The 16,084-nt window shown below is 35.1% G+C and overlaps 2 long non-coding RNA genes across 12 annotated transcripts in view; one reads left to right on the top strand and one right to left on the bottom strand.

Annotated features, from left to right (window-relative positions):
• Nucleotides 1–16,084, top strand: part of LOC145664599 (uncharacterized) — a 485,044-nt gene that overhangs the window by 206,747 nt on the left and 262,213 nt on the right. The window lies entirely within an intron of this gene.
• The window catches only part of LOC145664600 (uncharacterized), a 220,733-nt gene continuing 214,379 nt past the window's right edge, over nucleotides 9,731–16,084 (bottom strand). Inside the window, exon 4 of one of the 2 annotated variants that reach the window (XR_014127495.1) lies at nucleotides 9,731–15,738. This is a non-coding gene — a long non-coding RNA (uncharacterized LOC145664600). The remainder of the gene's footprint in view (nucleotides 15,739–16,084) is intronic. The other variant, XR_014127496.1, reaches the window with a different exon arrangement.

Genomic DNA, 16,084 nt, shown 5'->3' with positions numbered 1-16,084 from the left:
GTTCCCCCAATTCTGACACTATGGCGATTCATTTTACCAGAGAGATGAAATATTGATTCATTAGAGAAAATTATCTTTTCAGAAAAAATGTCATTTTCCAAATCTTGCAAAATTCTAATGTTTTTTCCTTGATATCCCGGATACAATGCCTCGAGTAACTGCAAATTATATGGGTCAGAGGCATATGTTTTTAAAGTACACGCCATACCGTTGGATGTGGAATTGCAAGTTCTTTGCTTCTTCTGTTTGTAGATTTCCTAGGGCTACGTTCGAAAGCAGTTCGGGTACGTTTAACATTTTCATCTGACATAGAGGACGACCAATGCTTTTTTCCTGTGTACCTAGGTATATACGACCAATACTTTTATTTTTGTGATGTTCGAATTTCTAGTACTAACTGTAAATCTATTTATAACGAGGCGGCTCTTTGTTGAACTTACGACGAACTTACGACAATGGATTCCCTCTTTGCATACTGAAGCACACAAAATGACTTCTCTTAGAGGATCACCATTTTCTTGTACGCAAACTACAGCGCCACTGTAGGCACTGCATGGAATTATAAATTTTGAACTTTCCTCTATCCACTTTCTACTTTCTATATATATTGTCGGTCCTTAAATATAAATATTTTAAATCTGCTTCTTTTTTGAATAACCCGGTATTTACTTATTACAGAACGAGGATAGTTCACGATGGAATTAGTAACTATCAACTATAACTACATTGGGGAAGAAACGTATCATCTTCAGTATTTAAGGCACCATCTCACTATTCTATTGGTGAAACAAGATGACTGGCCATGTGGTTTGAGAAATGAGAACGCTAACATACACTCACTCTTTGAATTACTACAAGTAGTACTGCATGTATGTGAATAGTATATGTGTTACCATTAAGAAAAGATAAGTAACAATAGATAAGACTCTGTTAGTTAACAATGGATTTTGCTAAATACAATAGTACATAAATCAGTAACAATTTCTGTGCAAACTGTAAATTACTATTGGCGATAAGCGACATACCTTTAAGCGCTACAATTTCTTTAATTTTCTCGAAAACTACACATGAGAATTTATCCGCATGCATATTACTTGATCTATGGACTGATATATGTCTTATATCTGGACAAAATTTTGAGAGTTAAATACAATTTTAGGCTATATCTCATTACCCATACCAGGTACTGCTGTTTTGCGGCAATTAGAACGAAGAGCTTATTGATGGTATATTTCAAAAAGGCAGGTTAAATGCGTAATTCCTGTAGTTTTTGGACTTAACGTATAGCAGACGTATAACTGAAAACGCATGTTTTATAATATTTTCTATATACTTGTTCCATCTATATGCAATTTCCGTATGAAACAATATAGGCGGTCAGGATCTCACATACAAATGGACGTATATGACACATAGCTAAGGATTGTAACATAAGTATATGCATGTGGTATACGGAAAACTGTTATACGTCAGACATCCTGCAACGGCATGATGTAACACCTAAGGGCAGTGCATATGTAGCATAGATATGGATAACGTATGCTCCATACTGATTTTTGTAGTAAGCAAGAGGATTCCGTATATTTGTATATACAATATACCGCTGTCCGGCAGCGCCGTAACTTAGATTATTTTCTGGGGGGAGCAAGCAATAGTATTTGGGTCCCCTAGAAAAAGTTGTTTTGGGCCGCCGGCAAAATTTGAAAATAGGCCCCTTCTTTCCATATTTATTGTGGATCCGGAGCCTGTGGGACCTCCCGCATTCCCTGGGACCGTTCCATACACGATAAATTAATTAAGGGGACAATATTGACGAATCTCAAAGCCATACGAATAAATACTATTTCTAGAGCCTCTAATAATAGGCATTGTTTACTGAAATGGGCTCAAGACTCATTTTTGTTTTATTTACCTTCTGTGTGCTGCTTTGTTTATATAATGTAGTGAACCTGTTTGATGCTTCATTTATAATTTCTTCTTCGTATCGTATATGGACCAAGAAAATTTTGTCTTAAATGGGCTCCCTCAAACGGCGGGGAGCTTCTCTGGAGGGGCAGTTGCTCCCCTGCTTTACGGCCCTACTGTCCTGAGAACGGATTTTTCTCAGTGTAGTTTCAGTTCAATAAGTGACATGGTTCTCGAACAACGTAACTTTTTTTACGTTTACAAATTAATTGTTTTTTCTCCATTTTCTCAAAAACTACACATGAGCTTTTATGATCAAACATACATTCACCAGCCAAAACATTATGACCATCTACCTAATATCTGGTATGTCCGCCTTTGGCTTGTAAGACGGCAACAATGCAGGTGGCTGGAGGCATGGCCCACCATACCTGCATACATAAACCACTTAATTTCTGTAAATTCCGCGAAGGGTGTTGATGACTTTGTATCTAATGTTCAGTGATACCCCAACGGTTCAATTAGATTAAAACTGGGTGAGTTAGGGGCTTTTCTAGCAATTAAAATTCATTACTGTGCTCGTCGAATCACTGCAGCTTAACTTTGGCCTTATGACAAGGAGCATTGTCCCGCTGGAAGATGAGATTACCAGCTGGAAACACGGTCCACATAAATGAATGTATATGATTAGCAATGATCTGGAGATAACTAGGAGCAGTCATGATGCCTTCTACAAATACTACTGGGCGCATGGATGAACATTTGAATGTTCTCCAAATCATAATGGAGTCACCAATGGCCTGTCATCATGCTACTATATACGATGTGGAACAGTTGTTCTCCTGGAAGACGATAGATCATGACTCAGCCATCGATATGCTGGAAACAGTGTTATGACTAATCGGATTTTGCGACATTGTATCTTTGCTCGGTGGTCCAATGACGATGGGCAAATAGCCATTGCAGTCCTAATCGACGATGTCTTGCGGTTAACATTGGTACGCGTGTGGGTCGTCGGCTGCGGAGGCCCATATCAAGCAGCTATGTGCTCAGACGTACTCGTGCTTTGTCCAGTGTTGAAGTTAGTTGTTAATTGTCTTAGTTAGCGCTCTAGCCTGTCGTACCAACTTCGACACCAAAGTCGATCTATATGTGTACAAAATTCGATTGTTCTGGACGAATTCTTCTTTCTATGCGAAAATCTTATGATAGATACGAATACATACATATATACATATATACGTGTATATACATATACTTATTATTTGTATTAGTATAGATCGGCATTAATTTTTCTTTAGTTGTTAATACACTTTTGAATGAAATCATGTCGTTATATATACATATTGGAACCCCCTAAACCAATGATGGAAATGAAATGGTGTATTAAAACAATTTTTGTCAAAAGACGAACCATATTGGTACTATAGAAATACGGCATACGAACTTGAGCACAATTTAATGACCGGTTTGCCTAGGCAAATTCTTAAGAAAACCTACAGTTTGCGGAATGTTTCACTTCAAACAGTTTCAGTGTGGAGGAGGATTTAAACGTACGATCTGTGTTCCAGTAAATACGTCACGAAACCATTTTGTTGAATGTTTTTGCTTTCTGTTCCCCGCTGGTCATGCACTAAAATCACTGCTTCCATCTGCTATACAGAGAAAACAACTAGAAGTACAGTACCAGTGGTTTCAAGATTAAATCACATACAAAAAAGTGAGGAATTATAAACAATATTTCCGCTAAAGAAATAGTCACTAAGTACCATTTTAACTAGATATATTCAAATATTTTTTTCTGAATATTTTATGCATGGGCCACAAAGGGTTAAAGTTCGAGAAATATCAATAATAGGTATATTTTTTACTATTGAATATTATATATGCGAAATACTATGCAACAAAATGTGAAGAAACACATCTAATGAGGAAAATTAAAATTATGAGGAAGTTGTTAACTGTAGTTTCTTTCAATCCGTACCATATTTCTTTACGTGACTTTTTCTTCTATATTTTCTTCATTCCTCTAAATATCACTTCATTAGTAATACTCTCTCTTAATTACATTATTAATATTATAAGTTTGTTAGTTTGTATCCTGATAATAAATATTTTTTCTAGTCTTTTATTTATGAATATCTAAAAAGAATATGATATAGCACAAGTAATCCACAAGATATATTAAATTCCACAACCAAGGACCAAAACTTGGTTACTGTTTTACCCTTTTAGTCGAGAAGCGCCATTGTGGCTGGTGAAGCTTCAAAGACGAGACTACCGTACTTCTGTATACTTCTCCATTGAAACATCTTAAAAAGCAGCGTTTCCGGTTAACGCCTTCCTATGACACTTTGTTGTAATACAAATTTGTTTCATCTTTTCAGTATTCAATAAAACCATATGAAAAGGGAGCAGATTGATATTCCCACCCTCATGTATCACATATAATGTAGTGTTTTCATTATTATTTATAAGGAATGAATTTAATATATTGGTTAGGTGATTCATGCTGTGTCGAAGATAATATTTGTAAATGTGCTGTGTGCCCACATATGTTATAGATGACGATATCGTTTGGTATTATACATACATATGTATACATATATGCATGTATATTTTCTTTTTTTAGAAGAATTTGTAAGATAATGAACACGAAATAACATTGACAGCATGTGGCAAAAACACAAATATAGGGTTCCAACACGAGCATTCACGCTCACATATACACACGCGCACACATCTCATCCTTTGACACGATTTTGATATGTGCGTCAGTTTGTTCAACATGTACTGCTATCTCTGTCAAAGTGGGAAGGGGAGGGTGTCATGTGTGTTGGAATTAACAAACAAAAAACAGTATCTTGGAGTTAATGTGCATATGTGTGTGGTAATTTACTGCAGAACTGGACAAATTTTGTTCGTAGATTTGAAGCATTCACGGGCAGTGAGTGTTGAGTTTATTACATTGTGGAAAGTCACTGATTCAATATTAATGTGGTGTAATGTTGTAAAAGATATGTTCAGTTACTACATTAGTAGGCTTAATTTATTTCAATGCTAAATAGATGGTGAGGTTTCACTGTACAAGGTATACATTCCCTGTATTTATCCCCAGGTCCATAAATTTACAATGTAAATTGGTTGTTTTGAGATTTTGTAGGTGAAAGGTATATATTACTTTCACATAGCCAGCTCAAGATGAAAATCAGATGTTGAAATACTACTACTACATTTTCCATTTCTTTCTTTCTTTCTTTTCTTTTTTTAAAAAAATATTGTTAACATATATAGTTGTAATACAATTCAATACTCTATTAAAATTTGAATCATGTCACAGTGAAGAGATAGATAATTTGAAGATTTGAGCCACAACAGAAGAAAACTCACATAATTTTTCAATCGAATAATCTTAATATAGTAATAATAGAAGACAAAGTGTATAACAAAATTTGGCCCACAAATACTGGATCATTTATATAAAATGAATGCTTTTCAAAATCTTTTCATTTCTATTGGCAGAAGAACTGCGAAGATGCAAATATGAGCACCTTAATCTCATAAGTGAATATTTCCATTTTCAACGAACTTACTCGTTACTGAATTCTCTCTCTCTCTCTCTCTCTTTCTCTCTCTCTTTCTCTCTCTCTTTCTCTCTCTCTCTCTCTCTCTCTCTCTCTCTCTCTCTCTCTCTCTCTGTGTGTGTCTGTCTGTTGTTTGCGAATGTTTCAAGTTTGAGCCCTTCATTCGATGGAGCATCAAAAACTATCTCAAAGGAGTGATAGAATTTTTCGCGTCACGCTTACCGCTTCCGAGATATTGGTCAAAAAAGTTCCGATTTCGGGAGATTTGCGGAGCCATATCTCGGGAACCATAAGTCATAGAGAGATAATATTGGTGTTGATGACTCAATTTTGAGCCCTCCATTCGATAGAGCATCAAAAACTATCACGAAGAAGTTACGGAATGTTTCGTGTCACTCTTACCGTTCCCGAGATAGTAGTCAAAAAAATTTCAGATTTCGGGAGATTTAAGAAGCCATATCTCGGGAATCGTGTCATAGAGAGATAATATTGGTGTTTATCAATACCAATACCAGTTATCGATTATTAATATATTTTCAATTTGATATAAATTTCGAAAAAAAAACAACATATTTTTAAGTTTGTTCTGGCAATGCTCTTCGAGCATTCTCAACTGGTTTGTTTCTTTCTTCGAGATTCTCCTTTAACATTGTCTGAATCTTTGGGATGAACTCTGTCGGATTATGCTACAGGGTTTATGTAAACAGGAAGTTTTTGGTAGAAATTACAACGTAGAGTTGGTCGTCTCTATCAAAATGGAATAGCCTGTATCCACCTTGTTAATTCAATTTTACTGTCAATTTAGTTGTTGTGGAACATTTCATCTCAAAGACTGAGAAACCAATACAGGTAAATTTCGAAAAAGAAAAATGGAAATATTCGTTTGATATTGGGGCTATTCAATTTCTAAACAACAGCATTCTGTAAGGCCATAGTTTCACTAATTTACCCATTCTTTGACAGATAATAATAAGAATATCCGCCAGCAATTGAATGATAACAACATGTAAACAAAATAATATAGTGAATCATTGGGAAGAGAGTAATAAGAAGACGTAAGACTACTGCTAAGTCTCCGGGGTTAGATGATAAACAAAGGGAAATAAGCAATAGAAGCGACACCTTGCGATGTAACAATACTCCTGAGATTTTAGCGTTGTTTCTAAAAATCTCCATCTGAAAAGTTAGAATATACACATTTATAGAGTTTTCAGAACTGCCCGTTCGTTACGAATCACCCTTATAACATGTGATAAATTTCGGTAACTAAAACGGTGTTACAACACCATTTTAGTTGCGATTACTGACTCTGTTGTATTCGATTAAAGCAGTAATATCACACATAAATGTGTTTAAGCGAAATGCGTAAATGTATTAATGAATCAAGTGAAGTATTCTTGCTCAAAATAATAAGCATTAAAGGCAGTCATTTCCGACTCACCGTTGTATGACGTAGAAATGTGGTCTTACAATCTGAGAAAAGCAGAAAGAAATTCAATGAACAAAGGGGGAAGGGGATGAGGAAGAATAGCAAATGTTGGCAGTGAACGCGGAAGCATGGATCCACTAGCGGTATGCATCCAAAACAATCGATATTCTAGCTTCACTGTCACCTCTGTCTTTTATCAACGTCAGATTACCTGCTGACTCCTTCCCCCTAAACTGAGAAGGTGGAAAGTAAACTATGACGTCAAACAGCATTAAGTTGAAATTCACTTATTAAGGATTCAACACTATAGCCACTTTCCACCACCTTATTTCCTGTAAATATTATTGAGTTTCTTAGTAACTGAATAACTACATACAATATAACATTTTTTTTTTTTTTTTTTTGAAAATTAAGCGAGAAGTACAAAATACTATTAAATATGACAACAATCACTTTCAAGAGCTTTCATACTATATAGTGGATAAATTTGAGTGTCTCACAATTATGCCGTTACAGACTTCGCCTTCACAAGGTACATTACACGAATAACTTCGGGATTCGTGTAAAATAAATTCAAATGCAAAGTTCTCCGTGGCTCCATATGTATTGTACTAATTTTAGTACCATACCGGTAATTTGCATATTTATGGATCTTCAAGTATCCGGAATTGAAGCATACACTAGGCCTACTATAACGCTCGGACACAAAATTGCTTTTAGTTTCTGTAGATGTAACTGGACATGCATGTGGGCATATGTAAAAGAAATTGGATCAAGTACTGCTTCTCTGACACGTGATACTCACCCCGGCCGCCATCTTGGATCCACCATATTGGGTTCAATTTTGATTTTTCAAATGGCTTTAGCTGAAAGTGATACATCAAATTCGTGTACATTTTTCTCGGAAATTTACAGGTGTAGTGAATTTTACCGTAGCTTACACCTACATGATAAATCCCTCCAGGAACTTCGCCAATAGACATTGCAGAGTAATATCAGTTACGCTTACTGTTTTGATTATGACAAATCAAAAGAATTTCTAACTGGAAAAATACTGTAGGTATAAACAAACTCTTTACAACATTGATGTCATAATCTTATTACATTTCTTTGAATGATTGTTATTACTCCCATGTTGTACTGTAACAAGAAAGTATTGTGTTACAGTCAAAATGCCTAATGTACAACTAGATACTACTAGATTTGGGTGAAGATCTACCATTTCCGTATTGACGTCTGTGTGTCTGTATGTATGTACGTTGAGAGAATATTTCGTCAAAAGATTACATATACACAGGGACCCTGCACAACTTTCTATTTGGTTCAATATTCGTGAGGTGCCTGACATGTAACATGCAATACCTTGCAAATGATACAAGCTACGATAAAATTCACTACACCAATGAATTTCGAAGGAAATTGTACATGAATTTGATGTATCACTTGCAACTATTCCCATTTCAAGAACCAAAGTTGAATCCAATATGGGGATTTAAGATGGCTGCTGGGGTGGCTGACATTTGTCAGAGAAGCAATACTTGATCCAATTTGTTTTACATATACCCACATTTGCGTCCAGTTACATTTAAAGAAACTAAAAGCAATTTTGTGTCCAAGCGTTATAGTAGTGTGTGATTGAATTCCGGATATTTGAAGGCCCGTAAATATGCAAGTTACTGATATGGGCCGCTAAAATTAGTACGAAGAACTTTGCATTTGAATCAATTTTACACAAATCCCGAGGGATACTTCGCAAATATACCTTGTCAGATTTCTGGCCTATAAGAAAAGATCTGGAAGCAGATTTTAAAGTTTGTTAATTTCAGAGTATTTTGAGAATACTATGTACTTTATTTTCTGGTTTGTATATTCTGTACTATTTTTAAACTATTCACTTAAACCTAAAACAAATGGTTGGCAGCGTAGTGCAATGCTTCGTTTATACAGTTTCCTAACACAGTATGTTTATGTATGTCCTATGAAACATTTTCAGTGCTAATATCTATATAAAATCCGAAAACGAAAGATTGCTACGGCTTCCAGTTTTAATAGAGATTTGTATGCAGATTCACTTATTACAATAATCGAAACCATATTGCTTGTGTATAAAAAAGACACAGCGAATTTATCATAAGTAAAGATTGTCCAGAGGTGGTGTAACTACTGATATGATTTTTCCTAATGCTTCACTGCTTGTATTAATTTTGAAGACATGGACAGTAAAGAAAGAGCTTACTAACTTCTTCTCAAGTGTATCTTGTATTCCTTGTAAGATTTACTAGCAAATATGAAGTCAGTGCACATACATATTACGCTATATATGCATAATTGTTATTAATAATTCATTCCGAACTTTGCGTCTTAGTTTTAATGATGGTCGTGTAGAAGTTAATCTTTAAAATAACTCATCGAACAGATTGCTTAAGACTATTAAGATTAACATACATAGTACATTGACTGAAAACAATAAACCTATAGCCTATATTGCAACTGAGAAATGCAAGTGGAATATACAAAAATACAAATTTGACTCTAGTGTAAACTGGAAGGCACATAAAAAGTCGAACCAAAATGCGTCCACATCTACATGGGTACACTTACAACTTAATAATGGATTTATTTTTGTTAATTCCATTTTTCATGTATTGAGAGTATTTTCTAAAATACTAACGCATTTCTAAGCTCAGAGTTAAATATTAATATTAATAAATTTAATAAGTATTGTATTGAAAAGTATTGTGTTTCTTTTTATACTGTTTGAGAAAGTCAATTTCGTTGATATATATTTATGGGTTCATTTCTTCTTCTTTTCCATACCTCAATTCCATTCCCAGTTTAAATGTTAATTACAGTAGAGCAAAAGAATAGCTAGAAGAACTGTTATATCATTCTGTCAAAATAAAATATCCAGGATTTGTCAGTAAAACACAAAATATTCAATAATAATCAAAAACTATTTTGTCGCCTTCAAACTATGCCTCATTTGAAGCAATACACAACGATTATCTCAATCATCGAAACACTTTTTCTGCAGCCACTTTCCAGAATAACCTTTAGCTCCTTCAGCGAATTTAGGTTGATGGATTCTATTGAGACAAAATGCCTTCCACGAAGTAGTAATTTGAGTTATACAAACAAGAAAGAGACAGCTGAGACCATATCAGGTGAATACGGAGCTTGATCAAGAACATTCGTTGAATTTTTTGTCAAAAGTTCGGGCAAAATAATTACCTTGTGTGATGGTGCTGCACAATCCATGAATTGTTCTTCCATAGTTCGGATCTTTTGCGACGGATATCTTCACGTAAACGCTTCAAGACCCCCGAATATTACTTTTATTGACTGTTTGTCTTTCTAGAGACATTTTGAATGCACCATGGTAATCGAACAAAACAGTCAGTATTAACTTGATTTTGGAGTGACTTTGGCGTGATTTTTTAATTTTCTTTGTTTTGGTTCATTTTTTCCTCTCCATTCAACAGCCTGTTGGCTTGTTTGCATGTCAAACTCGTAAATCCATGTCTAGCCTCCCGTAATAATGCGCTTCATGATTGTAGGAACGAATCTGGACCGATCGAGCATGTATTTAGCCATTTATTTCCGATATTATTTTTGGGGAAAATTGATAACTCGCTGTAGAAAACAATGTAAGTGCCACCTTGAAATTGTTGCACTTATTTTATTCTTTAAATACGTTTATGCCTTAATTAGATTTTCATACTTCGTTATATGCTAGGTTGTACTTCCAAGCAATAGTATTTTCTATTTTGTGACGCTTGGGCACAATTTATTATTTTTTGCCTCTATTGTTACAGTAAATTTTGTTTTTGGCACTTACATTGTTTCCTACAGCGAGTCTTCAATTCAGCTCTTTTGGAACAGTCGGCGGCAATGCGTCTCATGCCCAAACTAGACTGGTCTACAAAAGAAAGAAAGAAAAGTTATTTCACAAGAACAAAAGTTACCAGGTCTAAGTATCTTTTTCATCCTGAATACAAAAGTGTAATCATTTTTTTTTTCCATCAGAAAAAGTTTTCTTGTAATATTTTTCTTCTTTACTTATGCGCGAAATGGACCGCATTTTCTTGAAACATGCATGTATTCGGACCGCTATAGCTAAGCAGTTTATTAACACAAAAGGTTTATTTAGATTGTTGTGGAAGAATAAAGCTTTCTCCTGGAATGAAGTTTGTCGTCATTGATTCATAGGCATGGAAGTCATTGAATTTCGTTAAAATATTATGGAAATGGTATATTTATAATTATGCACCCCCTCCCCCGTGCTGCACATTAACAACGGAAGAAAAAAGTTGTAAATTTGATAGCTTATGGGACACACATGTCATGACGTACTTCACTTCTAAATTACGGTTCTTCGACAAATAAAAAATCGAAGAAAATAGTTTTGTCATTGCTTGTATTATTAGCCTACATACGTATACAATTAATACAAATTCTTGCTGTAGTGTGTCATGAACAAATTTAAACACAATAGTTTGAAACTAACTTCTACCATTATGATAGCTATTTTGCTGGTTTACTTGTTTTTGTTTCTGGGCAACTCGAAACACAATTGCATCAATTCGATAATTATCATACGTGTGTAATACTGCTTTCGAAAAGACAGACAAAGAAATTTCTGTATCTTGGACAGTGATGATTAATTAGGCCGAGAAATACAATATTCATGTATATAGCTCATCAGATACCCAAGGAAACAAACGACCCTCTGGAGATATTACGTTGTCATGAATGGTGGAGTAGCTGTTATGTTAGGTAACGGTAAGGCATGTATTGTACAGCTGTCAGCTGCCCACGATGGCTCTTAGATAGAAAATGGAAACTTGCTCTCATTTAACACTATACATTTTGACCAGAACTGTGCACTTGAAGATAGAAAATTAATTGTTATGGACAAGTTGTCTTCTTTATTATTAGGAATTTCAAGTATCACGTTATAGACCATACTTAACGAGAAAATTAATTTGTGTTTAAAATTTAGATACGATTAAAATCATTACGAAAATGAATAGTAGAATACATTAATCCGTATTAATTTGAGTCTTAGCTGTCAATACTAATCCAGAGTAAACAAAAATGTCTCAAATATGGTAGGAGGTATCGAAAATACTACGAAAGTTCAAAATAGGTCACATATATTTTTCTTATTATTATGAGGGTTGCACTATAAATGTGTCAAAAATATCTGTGTAGTGTAAAAATGAAATGAAATGTTTCAATTTAAGGGTTTTCACTACAGCGAAATTAAACTACCGCTAATTTTAGAGTTTTTCTGTAATATTTTCAAAACAAATAAAAATATTCGAAAAGCAGAAACGTAGTGAACTAGACAATACGATTTTACATGTGATACCGTTATCACAACTCACCTATCTGCTTTCGATTTGCAACTATTATAGATAGATTTAACATTTTTTGCGGGTTCTGTAAATAGATAGATATTACAGAAAAACTCTAAAATTAGCGGTAGTTAAATTTCAATGTAGTGAAGACCCTTAACTTTCTACGATTATTCCCTTTAAGCTAAGGAAGACGGATGATTAAGGCAAGTGAATGATGATAGAAGAATTGGTAGAATGAGAATGTAGGAGAAAATGGGATTACCACGAGAAGACCCACGAAATGATGTTGTCCATCACAAATTTATTTGGCCGTGGATCGAACTAGAGATCCCACACATCAGAGGTAAGCGCTCTGCCACTAAGCCACCCTGTCCCCTCTGTTTGTTATAGTTAAGTAAACAGTAGGCAAGTCATTAGTAATAAAAGTATATTCCAATTATGTTGTTCAGTCGTGACCTATTTTTACTATTGACAGAAGTTTCGTTGCACATTAATTAATATTTTGGGGATTGTCCAGATTACGAGAAAGCAGAACCAGAGATCTTCCTGCATTAACTTACTCAAGATTCTGACATTTTTTATGTTTTATATCTATTGGTCAACTTATTTCCCATCAAACTGACTTCTCTATTATGTAACTATAGTCTCATTACCAGACCAATAAATGTTCAATCAACTTTCCATCGCATGACAGTAACATACTCGGATTTCGAAATCCAAAAATATTAGATTCTATTTCAACAATTAGTCATGATGAATCTTTACGTTGTTCAAACAAGTGGATATTGAGGTGATACTTTTAATAGAGATTATAACAGTTTCAGATTAGCTGGCAGACAGAATGGAATACTTAATTTCAAATACTACAGACGGAAGGCAATTTGGTGATATTATGGTAAAACTCCATCTTAAAAACAAATACGTTATTAAAGCAACATGTGATCCTCTCAATACGGAAGAAATAGTGTAGGTACAGCTCGAAATAATGATTTTCTGTGCAGCACACCGTAACTATCGAGTCGATATGATTGCATTCGATGGTACATAGAGAAAAGTCATCTTCCAAATCAGAATATTTAGTTTAAAGATATCACTGTGATACACCACAATATCTCGAGGTAATTAATATACATGTTGTGGTATCAGTTTTGTCAACATTTGTTGATAACTAGAGCCCGGAATTTTATGCAATATCAAATCTTAATTTATGTACATATATTCTAATAAAAATATCTGAAATTGTAAAAAAAAAAAAAAAAGTAAATTTATACTGAAATATGTTCTATAAATATTTATATTTAACATTAATTGTTATTTTCTTTTAATTTTTTTCCTCACAAAGGGAAGGATTTATAAAATTATTTTAAAAGGACTTACAAAAATTCAAGTTGCAATACTAGAATGCTTACAATAAGTGTTCTTGATCTTCTGTAATGTACATACAGACATAAACCACATTTTGAATATATATAATTACAGTAGAGAATCGATTATCCGAACGTCGGTCAACCGAACGACCGCTTAACCGAACTGTGTACTCGCTCGCACCTGTTACTCTCCCACCCTACCGTCCATCATCCCCCTCACTCCCAAACCAAGTTTCCCACAGTAGTCGCCGCGCTGAGCCACCGCTGGCGGAACATTGCTTCTAATGGGGCCTTCATAAGGCGCTGCTGACCGGCCAAGCCGCCAGTCGCTGTGTTTCAACAATCAGCACACTTCTGTCGGTTTGACACTGGCTGTAAAAGTACAGTCCAGTACAGTGCAGTACAGTACAGTACAGTTCGATTATCCGAACAAACCAGTTTTCCGAACACCCATGTCCCCCAATTACTTCGGATAATCGACGCTCTACTGTAATTAATTGAAAATACGTCACCACCAGATACATTTCCAAATGTTCAGAAATAAATATTCTTTACCCACATTTTTTCACTCAAAAAGCACTTACAATAATTCAAGTTACCTTTAATCTTAGGGCAGGCATTGTTTGAATATGTTCAATTATTAACTTACAATATTTCATTATGTATATTTCCAAATGTTCAGAAATAAATGTTTGTCCTGACCAGACAATATGTTCTTGTACACAGAGAAACTTCTTTCTATATCGGAAGTGGTAACTGGAGCATACTTCAGGAAGTAAATATGGTTGGGAGATATATCATTAGGAGGGTTAACTGTTTCACTATTGATAGTGTGGATCACTGTCAGTAAGTTGTTGTAACCTGGGTTCCTTTCAGTCATTGCGTCAAATTTTCTTCGAATTTTCTCCCCCACATTTTCTCCGAAAGCAGCCAGTTTCTTTCCTGGATTCCCATATATCCGTGGTTTCCAGGAGAGGAAGTCCAACAGTTTTAAGTTTGTTGATGCTTGTAGCAATCCAACCAAAATTGCTGTTTATGTATGCCATATCGGGTACTTGATGAGATTTTGAGCAGTGCGTACTGATACAGCTGAGTCCACCGAAAATGAGTCATTTCAGATTTGACTTCTTCAAAATGTTAGTTGTAAAACTAACTTGCACTTATCCAACTAACCTATCTAGTAATAATAGGTTCTAGAGGAAGTGATACACCTGGCAATTGTTCCTTGTAAACTTGCACATGTTGTGGTGACTTCAAAAACACCTAAGGTGGTTGACCTCCGGAAATTTGGCTCTCACTTTCTCAGTTACGTGTTGGAGAGCATGTGCCACGCAAGTAAAGTGGATCAAGTTAGGATAAAACACTTTAAGTGACGTAGAGCTTTCAGCATGTATGACGCACTGTCTGTGTACATAAGAACCCTCTCGCCTTGTACGTCATTCGGATACAACTTTTAAGGCTATCATTCATAAATCATACTACGGTGGAATGATTTGTACGCTTCAGAACTTTGCATGCAATGAGATGTGGTGTAGATAGGGATCAGCAGTTACCTTTCCTACTTTGAAATTAGCTAATACCGTTCCAAAGCATCAGGTGTCTTGTGAAGGGAAATTCATACATAAGAACTGCCTACTTCTGCCCTAATTGATTCTAAAGCTTCTTTGTAGAAAACTGGAAGATATCCCTTTCGAAGAGTTGACTTGTTATTACTTTACGGCTACAGTGTTTTTCAAGGAAATCCCGGAACGTCGGTAGGGCTACCTGAATTTTGTTCGAAGAGGTGTTTGCTGTAATTATTGCTTCGCACATTTCCTTGTAAAAGACACTGAATGAGGAATCCTCTTGCATCTGAGTCAATAGAACTTTCTTCTTTTCACTTCGTAATTGTTTGCTTTTCATATGAAGTGCGAATATACTACTCTAACTGAGACTTCATAGTACACCGAACTTTTTTATTGCATTCTGAACAATAACAAAAAAAAAAAAAAAAAATTGTCGTCGGTGGTAAATGCATCATCGACTTCTATCCAAGACCGTAACTTCTGAAATAACGAGAAGACAGGCGGAGCCATTCCGGTTTTGTAGAGCTGAAATACGGATAAAATACTGAGACAAGCTCTTTTTAAAACTCCAATGGTTAAAATGAACAGTCGACGAACTATACTACAAAAAGGGTGTAACAAAAAGGTACGGCAAAATTTCAGGTGTGGATTCCTTATGGGTAGACAAGCTAAAAAGTTTATATGACCATATATCAGGAATAGCATCGTTACGGCCATTGAGCCGTCTGATGCTGTAAAATAGTCACATTCTGGTCGCCCTTAATGTGACTCACTTTAAACCATAATAGCTGACTTCCCAATTAAGCTAGGAAGATAATTTTGGTATCAATGTGTTTCTGAAGGATGAAGCTTCCGGCTGATATGTATTTCA

Source organism: Thermobia domestica, chromosome 11, assembly GCF_964235325.1.
Source record: "Thermobia domestica chromosome 11, izTheDome1.hap1.1, whole genome shotgun sequence".
Lineage (NCBI taxonomy): Eukaryota > Metazoa > Arthropoda > Insecta > Zygentoma > Lepismatidae > Thermobia > Thermobia domestica.
This window is presented reverse-complemented; position numbering and strand designations above follow the sequence as displayed.